Genomic DNA, 16,152 nt, shown 5'->3' on the forward strand with positions numbered 1-16,152 from the left:
CTTGAACTTAAAGATAGACTTACTAGCTACAATGGAGCTCCCTGCAAACAGTTTTCATGGAAACCAGAATCTCATTTATTCTAAAACCTTTCAAGCAAAATTAAGGGTAGAAAAACAATAGAACTGACTGAATCTTTAAGGTCATTTAGTTCCAGTCCCCCTGCTATAGGCAGGGACACCTCCCTCCAGACCAACTCTTCTCCTCAGGGTCAAGGCTTCTCTCAAATCATTCTCCTCTAAGCCTGTGCCTGTGCTTGGGATTGCCCTGACCCAGGTGCAGGGCCTTGTACTTGGCCACACTCAAGTTCATGAGGCTGCCAAGGGCCCACCTCTCCAGCCTGTCCAGGTCCCTCTGGGTAGCATCCCTTCCCTCTAGCACATCAACAGCACCACTCAGCTTGGTGTCATCTGCAAACTTGCTGAGGGTTCATTTGATTCCACTCTCCATGTTGCCTACAAAAATGTTAAATAACACTGGTCCCAACACCACCCTCCATCTGGACACTGAGCTATTGACTGCAGCTCTCTGAGTGTGACCATCCAGACAGTTCCCTATCCTGCAACTGGTCCATCCATCAAAACCATTTTTCTCCAGTTTGGTGACCAGGATGTCATGCAGGACGGGATCAAATGCTCTGCACAAGTCCAAGTAGATGATGTCAGTTGCTCTCCCATTATCCACTGATGCTGTTACTCCATCATGAAAGGCCACCAAGTTTGTCAGGCATGGCTTGAATTTGAGGAAGCCATATTGGTTACCACCAATCTCCTCATCTTTATTTTCCAAACTATGCCAAGGAGAAATAGACAGAACTCTACAATGTCGTGTCACTACAAACCTGTCTGAACCATTGGCTTCTCTGCATGCTCATCACTAGTCTCTCCTTAGCTTGTGTGCCCACAATGTATGGGGAATGTCAGCCACAAATCTTACCTAGGGGACATCTTCGCTTCAAAGTCCCTTGAACATCACACAATCCCTTTTAACTCTCTAGGTCTGCACTTATTTATGTCAGAATCAGACCATATTTCTGTGCTGCTATTTCCCTTTCCTTCTGAAGGGCCTGGATACAACTTGGATTAACCTCAGGAGCAGAGTTCCTGCATAAAACAGCCAGTACTGAAACAGCAACCCAGCCTGGTTGCAGACTGAGAGAGAAAATGAGAGTTCACCGCCTGTGAATAATGAGACTTCTCTTATTTCCCTGGGAAGTAATGCCCACTTTTTTACTTTGACAGAGCTCCTTCCCATCCTAGAAGGGAAAATATCAAGTCAAATCTACATTAGTCCTTCCATCTCTGCACTGGGCAAAGGCAGCCTTCAGATCTATGCTTAATTCACCCAATTCCCTAGAATTAATGGAACTGTACTTACTGGAACATATGCTTAAGCTTAAGCACAGTGCAGTGTTTTCAACATGTAGGAATGGCTATAGAACATGCATAAATTCTGGCTGACATATGACAGCTTAAAGCACTGCAGAGGACTGTTAACAAGCCCGTTTGGACATCACCTTGAATAAATGACGTTATCCCCAAGTAAGGGAAGGAACAGCTGAGCACCGGGGAGGTACACAAAGGGCCAGAGCAAATTCTCACACTGTCAGGTGCAAAGAAAACTGAGATTTCACCCTAAAACCCAGTTCACAACAAGGCTACAAAATCCTGGCTGAGAATTTCTGAATGCTCACCAGTTGTTTCCAGCTCGAAGGTCATCTTCTGGCCAGCAGCCTCGCAGATGTATTCTCCAGCATCTTTCCTCTCCAGCTGCTCCACAACCAGACGCCGTGTTTTGCCCACAGATTCCATTCTGAACTTTCTGGAGGAGGCAAGCAGTCTTACATCCTTGTACCATTTTACTCCAGTTGGATCCTGTGCTACTTCACAGCTGAGGGAGGCACTTGCTGCCAGGGCAGCACTCACCTCTTTCTGCACCTGCTCCTGGTTTATAAACACAGGTTTTGGCTCTGAGGGAAGAAAAGAAAAACAGAAGGACTGAAATGAGACCATCTTGCAGGTTTGTATGTACAGGTTGGAACAGGTTTAGGTTACCACTTGTGCCCAAACTAATAGCCTTCATAGAGAATATCAGCTCTTCTGTTGAAACAAAGTGTCAAATCTAGGCAAGAAAGAACCTAGGAACTGAAGGAACCAAGAGGGTCCTTGAACACCAGTCCCATGGTTGCAAGTCACTATGCAAACATATTGAACCCAAAAGAACATCTGACCTGCAGGCAACCAAAACCTGAGCTCCTTTTGCTTAAGACCCACTGTGAAACATCAAAACACATAAACATTGATAGTCAAACCACTGGCTGCCTTTTCATGACCCAGAACAGTACTCCTGGCTTCCTGAACAGACTCCTCATGGCCTCTACCATTGCCACAACTGTGACTGTCAAAGGCACAAAGGAAATATGCTCACCAACGCAGTCCTTTGTTCTTTGTGTGTGATTTGCAGATATCTATCTTACTTTGAGCTCTGGGAATAGTCAGCTCTACCAGGTCTCTTACTGTGAGTAGCAGACTCACCTATCCAGATGCAGCCTCCAACATAAAGGCATAGTAAAAAGGCAGTGTACTACTAGGAGAAGTTCCTGCTTCTCCTGCCATGAAAGGCTGCACGTACAACATGCACTCCAGCCTCACTGCACATACTTATCTTAGTCAAATGTTTAGGTGAACAAGAATTACAGTTTGGGATCTCAGGCACAGGAGAGATTTGAATAATATCTTGAATATTGCTTCCATTGTACATATATCAGTAATTATTATTCTACAGACAGACTGAAACAGGTCTTTGTGCCATACTAAATCCAAATACTTGCTACAAACCCAGGCAATCAAGTATAGGGGAAAAACCTCAGCACAGACTACTGCAACTGGATCACTGTATAATAGAAACTAGATTTTACTTTACTGATCTCTGCTGTATTTCAGACAACACCTGTCTTACCTGTGACATGAATCTTGAAGGTGAGTTTCTGGCCAGCAGCCTCGCAGCTGTACTCCCCTGCATCTTTCTTCTCCACCTGGCTCACCACCAGCCGACGCTGTTTGCCCTCTGACTCCACCCTGAACTTCTTGCTCCAGGTGATCAGTTTCCCCTCCTTGTACCACTTCACCTCCGTCATCTCCTGGGTCACCTCGCAGCTCAGCGTGGCATTTTCTGTTGGTGCAGCCTTCACCTCCTTCTGCACCTTCTCCTTGTTGATAAAAGCATCTTCTGCTTCTGGAATTGAAGGCAAATGGGCACATTTAAGACATGAATCTTTTCTACACAGCCTTCCCCAAATGCCCAAATTAGTCTTTGGACTGTACCGTTGAGGACAGCTTTCCCACTCACATTTCCTGACAGTGCTATGAACTGAATGCCAACATCTGAACTATATCAATTGCCAGTGAAGAACTTCCTCCCTGCCAGACCAAAACAGCTTAGATAGCCCTAAACTTGTTTTCATTTCCACCAGTATCATGTTCCAAAACCTTCAAAAATTAAAAAACACCCCTTTCCCCACTGTCCAGCAGCACACCAGCATACGCAGTCATTGAAAAGTCTGTTTCATACAAGGGAACAGGCATTAAATTGTCCAAACAAGCTGACAGCTGTAAGTTGCTTTGCCAGCAAAAGCCAGGTGAGGGGTCAAGGTTAAATTCTGTTTGTGATTAAGTCATAGTGAGGAAATGTATTTTTCACACCTACTTATTTCTGAAAACAATTCTAATATCTCCTGAGTTTTCAGAGGCAGTAATAAAATGGTTTCCCCTATGGAATCATAGAACGGTTTGGGTATAGAAGGAAGCTTTAAAGATCATCCAGTCCAACCTCTTGCCGTGGTCAGGGACATCATTCACTAAATGAGGCTGCCCAGGGTCCCCATCCAGCCTGGCCTTGGACACTACAATGATGAGTCACCCACAACCTGCACTGGACAATCTGTTCCAGTGTATCACCACCCTCATCATAAAGAACTTTTCTCATGTCCAAACTGAGTCTACCCTCTTCACTTTTGAAACTATTGCCCTTTGTTATGTTGCTACAGACCCTGGTAAAAAGCCTTTTTCCACTTTCTTATCAGACTCTCTTCATAAATAGAACGCCTGTCTTCCTCCATTTTGGAATGAAAAGCACCAGCTTGAAGCCTTTCTATTTTTAAGCATTTCTTTTGTACCTGCTATAGAGAAGAAAACAAAAGACAATATGGGAAAACCTTTTTAGTTGCAGGTTTCTTTAATTTAATAGAAACCACCAATGCCGCCGTCTAGCATTGTGACCAAATGCTGTCTCTGAGACTATTTAGGAAGAAGCATTTGCAGGGGTGTGCTTGTGCCCTGAAGATATCTTTAATAACCTTTAATTTCCCCTGTAATTATTGACTTCTCATTTTGCTATCATTGCATCTACTTGAGATCCCCAGGGAAATTCCCAAATTATTTCCAGCCTGTCTTAAGCTGAGGCTACCCAAGTCCTCTGTGTTCATAGCTTCAGAAGGCAAACAGGAATGTACACAAATTAAACAGAATTTAAGCACCGTCTACATCACTGAATGCTGGGGTTGAATGTGTCAAACCACTTAACTTTCCCCTCCTTCTTTGTTGGGGGGTTCAATACAGTCGAAACAATTTCTCTCACCTGTGACATGAATCTTGAAGGTGAGTTTCTGGCCAGCAGCCTCGCAGCTGTACTCCCCTGCATCTTTCTTCTCCACCTGGCTCACCACCAGCCGACGCTGTTTGCCCTCTGACTCCACCTTGAACTTCTTGCTCCAGGTGATCAGTTTCCCCTCCTTGTACCACTTCACCTCCGTCTTCTCCTGGGCCACCTCGCAGCTCAGCGTGGCATTTTCTGTTGGTGCAGCCTTCACCTCCTTCTGCACCTTCTGCTTGTTGATAAAGGCATCCTCTGCTTCTGGAACTGGAAAACACTGGGTAAAATATACATTAGATATGAGCAACTTGTGACTGGAAGACATTAAAAGTTGCTTCTATGTTGTATTGGACCATTTCCTGGAGCAACTCTGCTTCACAGTGTTTATCACACATTATAATGCATCCTCAGCACAGTCCCTATGGTCATCCCATTCCTCTGGGTAGTCTTTACTATCAGCTTGGACTCCTAATTTTCAGATTTCTTCTAATGAAGACAATGACAGATCTTCATCTGTCTGTCTTTTTGATATTGCTCCACTCTGCACTGGAGATCAGCCAAATACAGCTCAATTATGAAGTGAAGACCTCAAAATCTCTACCCTATGGGAATGATATAGCCCTTAATATGGTGAATACTTGGCCTACATTAGATTTTGTAGCTCGGTTTTATGCATAAAGCATGGTTTTGTACTCTCAGCAACCCCTGATTCTTCAGAGAACTGGCTGAGGTCATCTCCTCTTAATACCTATCACATATAGAAGAAAGTGTTTAAAGCCCACCTTACCCTTTGTGTCAACAAATGGAGTTAGCATCAGAGAGATAGCAAGTGTAATTAGTTAGGCATACACACTTCAGTTAAGGGGATTCAGTTAATCACTTTGCTAAGTGGGATCGATTGATACATTGAATCTTTTATTGATTACTTTAATCACTGTTTTATCTGATTCTCCTTTTACCAACAACTGGTTGCTGAGAGCGTTCATGCTAGTTCCTATTTGAGGCGTGGGAGAACAGATAAACCCTAAATAAATGGGCTTCCATTTCTATTCCATGGTTTGCCCTACAAAAGGCTGTAGAGTGCAGAATATTTCTGACGCACTTACATCATGGACTTCTCTAGTGCTACCAGCTTCTAACAGCAGAGCAATTTTGAATAAGCTTCCTATGCTTGTTTGGGTCCCAGGAAAGATCCCAGGGTCCTGATGCTGATACCAAGACAGAGGCTCCAAGCATGAATGCAGGACTAGCAGGTGTGAGGGGGATTGACATTGCCTTTTATTTGCAGTGGAGACATGGAAGACCACTCATTCAGATCATTCATGCAAGCATATTCAGGCATACCCAGCTCAGGTGACCGGGAAGGCTCCTGCTCCCCAGCAGTCATGGCAAACCCTTCCATGACCTGTCCCCTATCTCCTTCCTCCCCGCTGTCACTCTGTGAAGCCTTCTGCTGCCATCCCTTTCCCTTCCTTCATGACTTTCTCCTCTGCATGCTGTCTGAATTCTGAGTGGCAGCAGCTGCCCAGGAGGGTAAGTTCAGCTCAAGTTCCTGTGCAGCTGACCGTTGCATTACGTGCAATCCCAGGATTCACACCACAGCTCTACCACCAGCACTGCAGTCCACTGAAGGCGAGGGAGCAGGGCAGCAAGCCAATGCAAGAATGCAGTTGATACACTCTACATTTGATCTCCCTGCTTGTATTGACTGCAAAAGCATCATTCTCTCCGCCCATCTTCAACAGCCCCTGTTTTGACTGATGATTTTCAGGGAAGGTTCAAGTTGGATGTTAAGAAAAACTTCTTCTGAAGAGGAATGGTGATGTGGTGGCACAGCTTTGCAGGGAGGTGGTGGGGTCACCATCCCTGGGAGTGTTCAATAACCATGGAGATGTGGCACTGAGGGACGTGGGCAGTGTGCATGGTGGGATGGGTTGAGGCTGGATGTGGGGATCTTTGTGGTCTTTTCCAACCACAATGATTTGATGAAGATCAGAAGGGTTGCTTATTAGCAAGACAACAAACATGGCCTAGACCAACCAGGTGATGCAAAACTTCTCACAAATGCAATGGAGCTTTGGCCCACTTCAAATAAGGATTTCAGCATGCACCACAAATACTGAGATAATGAGATGGCAGAATCAGCCCTTTTTACTCTAGTTTTCTATAGGTTTCCAAGGTGTGCAGCACTTGTTTCTTTTAAGCAAGAAGGTCTAATCTGCATCCCATAATGCTCAACACTCAGCACCTAACATTCAACATGTCCTTAAAATGGGATTGTTCTGTGCTACCAGTGGAACCCTGGGGTAGAGGAACCCTGAAAAGCTTTCTGAGTGCAATGGTAAGAGGAGAAATTAAGACTCAGAAAGCCGTTGCACTTTGGGAGAAGCTAGTAAGATGAGGATTTCTGTAGTGAAAGAGCCAACCACTCCAAGAGTACTCATAATCCCTCCTGACTTTCACACCACATCATTTTGCAGTGAGGGCTGGACTTGCACATCATGTTACAGTGGTAAACATGAGAAATACAGCAACGGTAGCTAGGCAAGCACTCTCCACGTATGGCAGAGGAGGAGGTATCACATTACCCTGTGCAGCCATGAGCTCATCTGGTCTGAAAGAGAACAGAAAACCTTTGGTTTCTGAGGCAAACAGCTAATAATAGCCCTCAGCTAGCAAAATTCAAGTGTAAAAGCACTACATTGCTGTGTTTTCTCCCTACACCTCTGCAATAAGATGTGGGCTGGCTTTGGCTGCTGAGGATTAACTTGGTAGATTCCAGCTGTTGCCATAGTCTTTCTGTCATCGTTCATATTTCATTTTCTCTGACAGATACCTCCCAAATCTACCCTTTCTGTAATCCACTCTTTGCTGAAACTGCCAGTTTCCTGAGCCAAAAGCATGAGCTACACAACTCACGGAACAGATCCAAAGGCCCCAGAATCACATCCACGTGGTGTGGGAATAGTAAGAGCTCATGGTTTAGAGTCTACACCACAGGCAGCAGCAAAACTGTCTACTACAGGAGCAGAGATATATTGCACACCAGGGACTGAAGGAGCAGAATGCCCCAAGATGGAGAGAGCAAAGACTGTGACCTTTACAAGGGAACAGAACGCAAGCTATGCCCTGCAAGGACACCAGGTCTGTGTGAGCAGAAAGGCAGTAGACTCCCAGTACAGTTGCTCCTCCACATAGCTGACCAAATGCCAAACCTTGACCAGGATTAAGCTCCAATGTGTTCACTGCCATAGGAAAGAAGAGGAGAAAACAGATTCCCTGTCCTGATCAGCTCAGAATACAAGACAAGAACTGTAAAGTTAACAGAGAACAAGCTGACTTACGAGCAAAAACCAGCAGAGTGCAGCTACAAATAAAACAGAAGACAAACCCTCGTCATCAGCCAGCTCACTAATGGTCACTCAGAATGCAGCTGATGTGCTCAAGGCTATCTGGAGTCTAAGTTAAAATTTACCAGATCTTGTGCAAAATATACTGACACCAGAGCAATCTCTACTGCAGCTGGAGTGAGAGATCTGCCTCCGTGCTAAACTCTCAGACTAATGAGAAACGTACAATTAGACAGGTATCAATGGATTCATGACTGGTCATTACATTTACAGAACATGGAACGAATGGTCGTCAACATGGGATTCAACAAACCAAAGGCAAGCGCAATGCCTCTGACTAAAAGTTCTTAGGACACCAACAACCAAACCTCAGTGCAGCCACAGTAGAGAACTGTAACTACTACTGTTGAAATATCAACTGGTAGAGCAGTGTTGCACATTGTACAAATCACAGTTGGACATCTATGGACAGCTGATGATAAAAGTAGTCGTACGGGAAGAGCTGGATGAAACACTGTTAAAAACAAATAATCAATTTAGCTGCACGTTTGTAAGCATTTCTTTTCATCCTCCCCAAAACAGTTTCATGGCAGAATCAAGACACATTCACACAGACGTTTCCACAGCCAGACTAGGGAATAATCAAAGAATATCAACCAAAATGTGTTTCCTACCTGTAACATGAATCTTGAAGGTGAGTTTCTGGCCAGCAGCCTCGCAGCTGTACTCCCCTGCATCTTTCTTCTCCACCTGGCTCACCACCAGCCGACGCTGTTTGCCCTCTGACTCAGCCTTGAACTTCTTGCTCCAGGTGATCAGTTTCCCCTCCTTGTACCACTTCACCTCCGTCTTCTCCTGGGCCACCTCGCAGCTCAGCGTGGCATTTTGAGTCAGTACAGCCTTCACCTCCTTTTGTACCTTGTCCTTGTTTGTAAACACGTCTTCTTTCTCTGCAGGTACATCACAACAGTCACACCATTTTGCTGTAGTCTGCTGCAGAGCCAACTCCAGTTCCCCGTTTTCACTATACTTGCCCTTCACAGAGAGCATCGTGATGCCTCATTAAGACAGGAAAATACTTTCCCCTCTATTTTGCCTTGGGAAATGATAAGCATATCATTTCATTTCATATCATATCATATCATATCACATCATATCACAAAGCTAAACATTTCGCAGTCTGATAGCAGATTTGGACATGAGATTTAGAACACCTGCATGCACTACTGAACCTTCTCCCTTATCTTTTTTTCTTCTCATGTCTCTCTACATTTCCAGTAAATCAGAAGGGAACGGCCCTCCAGAACAGGTTGCCCAAGGAGACTGTGGATGCTCCATCCCTGCAGGCATTCAAGGCCAGGCTGGATGTGGTTCTGGGCAGCCTGGGCTGCTGCTTGGCAACCCTGCACATAGGAAGAAGGGGGTTGGAACTGGATGAGCGCTGTGGGGCTTTGCAACCCAGGCCATTTATGAGTCTGATTAGTGGCATTTTCCACCTAATTGTGTCATTCAAATTTTGTAACCAGATCTCTTCAAACACCTCCCCTTTTCTCACTCCTTGCATGCCTGGTGTGCTCTTGCACTGTAACCCTGCAGACACCAGCTGACTACAAGAGCTGCACAAGTTACCCTCCTTGCCTATGGTTTGTTGCAGTAATTCATTCCTCGATGGAAAAGCACGTGTAGAAAAGTGTTGCTATGACACTAGATGACAAAGAAAGTCCTATAGCCAAAATGTTTTGCACCAGAGAGGCTGTCAGTTGATCCTCCAAATGCAAGACACACAAAATGAAGTGTTCCTTTATCTCTGGGATTCCAAGCATTTTCTCACCTCTGACTTTCACTTGGAATGTTGCTTTGTCATCTTTTGTTTCACAGCTGTAGCTCCCTTGGTCTTTCAGGGTCACATTTTTGATCATGAGCTTGAGGTGCGTCCCCTGGGAGATGATGGTTGTCCTCTGGTCCTGCTTCACCTCTGTTTGATCTTTCTTCCATACGACAGCTCCGCTTGCAGCTGAAACCTCACACACCAGCTCCACGTCTTCAGAAGGACTGACTGATATTTCTGGAGTCGTTTTGGGCTTGTTGACAGAATTAATGGCTTCATCTGAAGAAAAAAAGAGAAAGTGGTTTACATCCTGACTCAGGCTTATTCAGCACAGCATGAAGATACAGTTAGAACTGATTGTAATGTCTCTGCTCGTTACATTTGGGTGATTGAGTTTCACCTCTGGAGGTACTCACATACAAACGTGTGCTTGATTCTCCTGTGTAAGGAAAGAGTAAGTTCTATGCAGACAGTTCTTATTTCTTTTAATCAATTCTGTATTCTGCACATGTTCTTCTGAAGCTAAAATGAAGGCAGCTAAGTAACGTGTTTGCAATACATGAACAAACCTATTCAACACCTTGTCTCTAAGCTAACAAGCAGCGTTTGATGAGCACATCAGTATTTCATGCCCTTCATTCCATCCACACAGAACCTGCCTGAGGAGCAAGCTGATGGCTGTCAGCTACAGGCAGACCTAGCTTAGTCTTGCATTTCTTAGAGCAACAACTGTTGCTTTCAGTCACTGAATATAACAAGGCCAATTGCTATGCCAGGCACATTTATGGCATCAGTGAACAAATAATTCGTTAAAAATTGTAATAGACAGGAGACATCTATTGTTTTAAAACTAGGTGACCAAAGAAGAACAGTCCCTCTAGAGTCAAGCTGTGAAGAACTAATAGCACCAATCAATGTCACATAGATAGATTACTTCCCTGCCCTAAGACCATCTTGTGACCATTTGGTGCTCCTAATTAAGCCCTCTTGATGGCTTTTTTGTCTGAGCCATGTGACATTTTGTGATAGGAGTTACTGCCAGTGTTCCCTTAACCCAACACCAAAGTAGGAGGTATCCATTCTCAGGGAATCATGCAGGCTTCCTCTGTATTTGATGCTCAGAGACAGCCCCAGAACTTTTTAAATCTTAGCTTAGCTCTCATCCAATAATGTTCATCAAACAGTGCAACTTGTCCTTTGGGAATGCCTTTGTTCTGCATCAACCAGTTCCAACGGAGTCTTCTTGGCTTGTTTTAGATCAGTTTTTCAACAGATAAAGCCAGAGTCTTTGAATTACAAAGTGAAATTGCAGAATGCATGATTCTCAACCAAACAGAACAGGAGGTGGGATGCAGGATGAATACCTGAGCCAACACCACCTGCAAGCAATCCTTCAATATCTTAGGAATCTCTAGCCATCCCAAATCCAGTGTTGTGCTTGATCTATCATCTCTGCTGAGTTTTTAGCTAGCTGATGGTGAGCATCATGGTGGTGATGGGTGAGCAGTCAGACTAGAGGGTCTTAATCAACCTTAAGGATCCTGTGATCAGAGGAACGTGAATGTGCTGTTAAAGGTCACAAGCGCTGCGCTGCAGCATGAGCATACACAGCGAAAGGCTTTCAGTAGAGCTTCAGTTCATAAATGAGGACTGGGTTATGGAAAATTGGCTCAAGATATAAACCAGAAAACAGATCTCAATGCCAGGTTCTGTGAATGCAGCCAGCTGAATTTCCCTGATATTGAATTTCAATGACAATTTCTTGTGTTATTTTACCCTCCACCTCCACCCTGAACAAGAACATGTCAGTGACAAGCATTACTCCTCCAGGCTTGACCTGACAGTGCTTTACTTGTACTATGAGCTAATGGCTGTGCTTACAGCACCTCAGGGAGACACCTCAGAGATCACAGCATCGTTCGGGTACAGCAGGAGACACTGAACTCTCCAAATATGGAGTTAAATTTGTCAAAAGAGGAGACAGGATTCCCATGCTAAGAACTTAGGACCATTTCAGTCAGAGGTTTAAAGATGATGTAAGCGCTGAGGCAATTCATGAACTAGAAGAATGAAGCCCAGATGTCAGGGCTCAAGTCGTGACTCCAGCCCCAGCTGGAGCTAAGGCTGTCTTGAATTCATCACAACACAGTTACATTATTTGCTCATCCTGTGGATTTGCATAGGGACAACAGTAAGATCAGAATTGCTTCAATAGAGCTATGCAATCTTTGTCCTAAATACTGGAAACCCACAGGGCTGGACAAATAAAATGAATTAAGTCTGAAGTGCTTTACATGGATTGTGATCCCGTGTTTGCCTCACAAACTTACCTGAGACTTTCCAATCAAAAATCAGAGTGTCATCTCCAATTTTGCAGATGTTCCCTCGTCTTCTTTCGTTACAGCTGAAGCCACAAGCTTATGCAGTTTCCCTTTATCTTCCATTGTGAATTTCTTACTGGTCGTGATTTCTTTGCCATTTTTGTACCACTTCACCATGACATTGGCTTCAGAGGTCTCAGAAACAAATTCAGCTTGTTTTCCAGCAACTGCCCTGATAACTCCTCCAGTTGTCTCTTTGATTATGAAGTCTGCCAGTGCTGAAACAAAATATGGACACTCAAAATATGTATGATGGTAAAGAACTGCAGGGACATTGGTGACCATGAGGCATTCATTTATCATAAGATCAAACGTGCACGTTTAATCCTAGTTCTAATTGCTAGATTCTAATTCAGAAGCTGGCAAATTGGCAGCTTTTATAAACCATGTACCAGATTACCTTATCTCCACAAGTTGAAGGACATACACTGTACAGGGGACAGAGCAAAAGGAAGAAGCCCAAGGCTTCAAGAAAATGTCTAAAATAGGAAAACTGAGGAAAGAATTGGAACAAGCAAACTAGAAGGAAATCAATGGAGGGGGTATCTATTACTGCACTGTAACCCCCTGGCAAACAAATCGAGCCTAAAAGATGGAGATGTCACTTAGGACTGAAAAGAAAAACAGAATTCCTTTATGGAAATTAATTGGAGTGCAAAAGTTAGATGATAAAACTGGCCCCTATTAACACACAGTGGAATAATTGACTTCAAAGATTCAAAATCTCACCACTGTCTTAGCCAAAAGTTTAAGCCTAAGTCCACGGTCCTATTTTACTGAGGGTAATTGAGCTTGTTTTCCAACTTCTTGTTAACATATCATTTCAAAACAGCGCACACAGCTGAGTTGGGTCTGTTGAGACAGCGCAGTCAGAGCTGCTAAAATCAAAGTCTGGATTATGCATGCATTTGTTCTGCAGTTCCAAGAACACGCATGTATAATACAAATTCAACAACGTTCTACAGAATGCCTGTATTTAGGAACTCGAGAGCCAGCTGATGGACACTGGGATGACTGAGATCCTGTCAATACATTTAACTCCATCCTATCATACAGTCAAATTTCATTCATTTTTTCAGGAACTGTCTCTTATCATTGTAGTCCCCTCACCACTGCTGGATGTGAGCCCAATCACACAAAAGCAGCTGCTGGTTTTCACTGCAGATACTCCAGTAAGGAGAAACAGCCTCCGGACTGGACCAGCTGAGCGTGGCCCTACCAGGATTTGCTCCAAAGTTCTTATTACCAGTAGTGCTTCCTGATGAAATACATGGGGGTCCTCCTTTGATTCCAACCCCAACCCACCCCACCATGTCCCCTGATAACATCCATCAGGGCCACATCTCGACAGCTCCTGAACACCTCCAGGGATCCCACCACCTCCCTGGGCAGCCTGTGCCAGTTAATTCTGTGGACAGACCTGCCAGTATGAAATATTATGCTAACATGACAAAGAGAGAGAAGAAAAGCAAAATTAAGACTAGCTGACAAGCCTTGGCAGGAAGTTCTGCTCTCCATCAATTTAGTTCCTGTGACTCTTCACAGGTCTCTTCTACATTTTGGATCACTGCTACAAAAAGAGCTCTTGACATCATCTCTTGTGGCCACCATGGCAGAAGAGCAGGAAGGCTGGGATGCTCTTTTTCCTATCTTTCCCTTGATTTCCTCTATATCTTAGGGATGAATCACAGGACAGAACACAGAAATCAAATGGCTCTACAAAGCAGATTGGCCAGTTCAAGTCAAAACAGCCACTGAAAACACCCCAGATGCTGTCTGACAACAGCTGGACTGTCGGGGAGTCAGGTGAATGCAGTCTGCTGGCCCTGGGCAGGAAGAGGACAGCCCAGACTGTCACATACCTTTCACTGAAAGCTGATAGAGCATTTTATCCCCCTCACAGATGCACTGACAACTTCCAGCATCATCCATTGAGACGCTGTGAATTTTCAGGGTGTGTTTCTTCCCCACAATGTGCAGTTCCTATTTTTCACTGGCCTTGAGCTCCTTCCCATCCTTCATCCACTCCACAGTAGCACCTGTGTCTGAAAGCTCAGCCTGCAGTTTGGCTTCCTCACGCAGCCAAGCGCAGATCTTTTCTACATCTTTGCTCTTCTTGGTAAATCTCACTGCAGCACCTGTCAGGAGCAAAGGCCTCGTTATTTCAATTGATATCAGGCTAACGTGGTCAATGTTTGCTGCAACATCTCTGAAAAAGTATCACCTTCTGTTCCTGCACTCAGCATTGTGTCACTGCTGAGCAATTCAAGATATTTCATTTGGTCTTCTTGCCGGATTTACTAAGTAAAAATCAACCAAACATCTCCTTCTACTGATTAAGAATGCTCTAAACATGCTTCTGCAGAGGTTTCCACCCAATGACAAACAAGTCCTCCCATAATGAATGTTTATTTGTAATATTTTGTCATGCAAAGCTGATTGATAGAGATATTATTGGAATGATTGCTCCCCTACTTCTAAACTATTCCAGTGCAATCAGAAAGGCTGTCTGAACCTGGAGCTGAAAATACTGCTCTATGGTGATGCAGTGGTAAACATGGTGACTGAATGCACTGGCCAGTAGCTGTGAACTGCAGACATTCATCAGCTGGCATGAAGCAATCTGGTTCAGATACCAAGCAGCTGGGTAGATTGGCTTACCCTACACTCAGTGCTATCATGTTTAGGTCATTACCAGGACTCACGTCAGTCCATGGGATGCAATTTCAGGTATTTGGTACAGTCAGTGAATGCCTGCAGCCCCAGTTCTAATCATCAGATCACAGCAACTATGCCTTGACTGTAAGAGGAAAGGAGAAGGATCAAAGCAAATACCTCTCACTCTCATCTTGGTGCTGACATCAACATTTTTGGCAACAAATTTCACTTCTGCTCCATCATCGTTCTTGGTGACGTTCTTCATGATTAGGCTGTGAGTAGTCTGGGTTCTCTTGATGATGCAGGTCTCGCTTTCCTGTAAGACTTTACCATTGAGGTACCAAGTGCCGCAACACGTTGTTGTAAGGTCAATAGTAAACATGGCATCCCCTCCAGGTTGTTAGGGGGGATTTCACAGCCAGGACTGGTTCTGAGGAAGAACATGAATGTCTTAATGCTCTTTAGATGCAAGTCTGGTATCTCAATTAGAAATGGAAGATTAAATCATAGGGACATTTCTACTTCTCCCTCTGCATGAGTGCTAGAAGAAGCACTTCTGTGCTTAAGATCTGTTACAGAAAGTTCTGCCTCTTGCACATGTGAGATATCAAAAGATAAGGATATTCATGTCTCTGTCACAGAAACAGAACTTGTATCACATCTTTAGGGAACTAACACAGCTGCTCATGGGGTTTTTGTGCTTACCAAGGTGCACGCTCCCTGGGAATTCCAGAGACGGGCTCTGTCCATGCGCATTGACTGCAGACACTTGGAACTGATCATCAGCCTCTGCAGACAGATTTACAGCCCCTGCACAGCTCTATATAACAGTCTTATAGAACTACCTCTAGTAGAAGCAATCTCCACACAGAGATCCTTTCCCAGCACACTCCGACACGGGGGGGGGGCAAAACGGGGAGGGGGCCACATACACACACAGCACCGGGGGGGGCCCGTAACTGACCCCCACCCATTCTTTAAAGGGGTGGGGGGTCCGTTTTAATGGGGGGGGGGCCGAGACCACCTTCACTCCCCACCCATCCCTTAAAAGGGGGGTGTCCATTTTGGTGGGGGGGGGGCAGTGACAATCTCCCCCCCCCCATCGTTTAAAGGAGGGGGGGTCTGAGACCACCCCCCCACACCCCATCTTTTAAGGGGGGGGGTCGGGGGCTCATGGGGGGCAGCACAACGTGCACAACTTTGGGGGGGGGGCTTTAAAAGGCGGGGGTTACAAAAAGCACAGCTCTCAACTATAGATGGGATTGGGGGGGGCTGTATCGATGGGGG

General features: G+C 44.8%; 1 long non-coding RNA gene across 1 annotated transcript; it reads right to left on the reverse strand.

Annotated features, from left to right (window-relative positions):
* Positions 1–9,799: 9,799 nt before the first annotated feature.
* On the reverse strand, positions 9,800–14,275 carry LOC146759201 (uncharacterized). Its single transcript, XR_014932275.1, has 3 exons — positions 14,070–14,275; positions 12,157–12,425; positions 9,800–10,105 (listed from the first exon to the last, which is right to left on the reverse strand). It is a non-coding gene; the product is annotated as an uncharacterized LOC146759201 (long non-coding RNA).
* Between the last annotated feature and the right edge of the window lie 1,877 nt (positions 14,276–16,152).

Source organism: Coturnix japonica, chromosome 10 (assembly GCF_054131305.1).
Source record: "Coturnix japonica strain WE chromosome 10, WE-NBRP24, whole genome shotgun sequence".
NCBI classification, from domain to species: domain Eukaryota; kingdom Metazoa; phylum Chordata; class Aves; order Galliformes; family Phasianidae; genus Coturnix; species Coturnix japonica.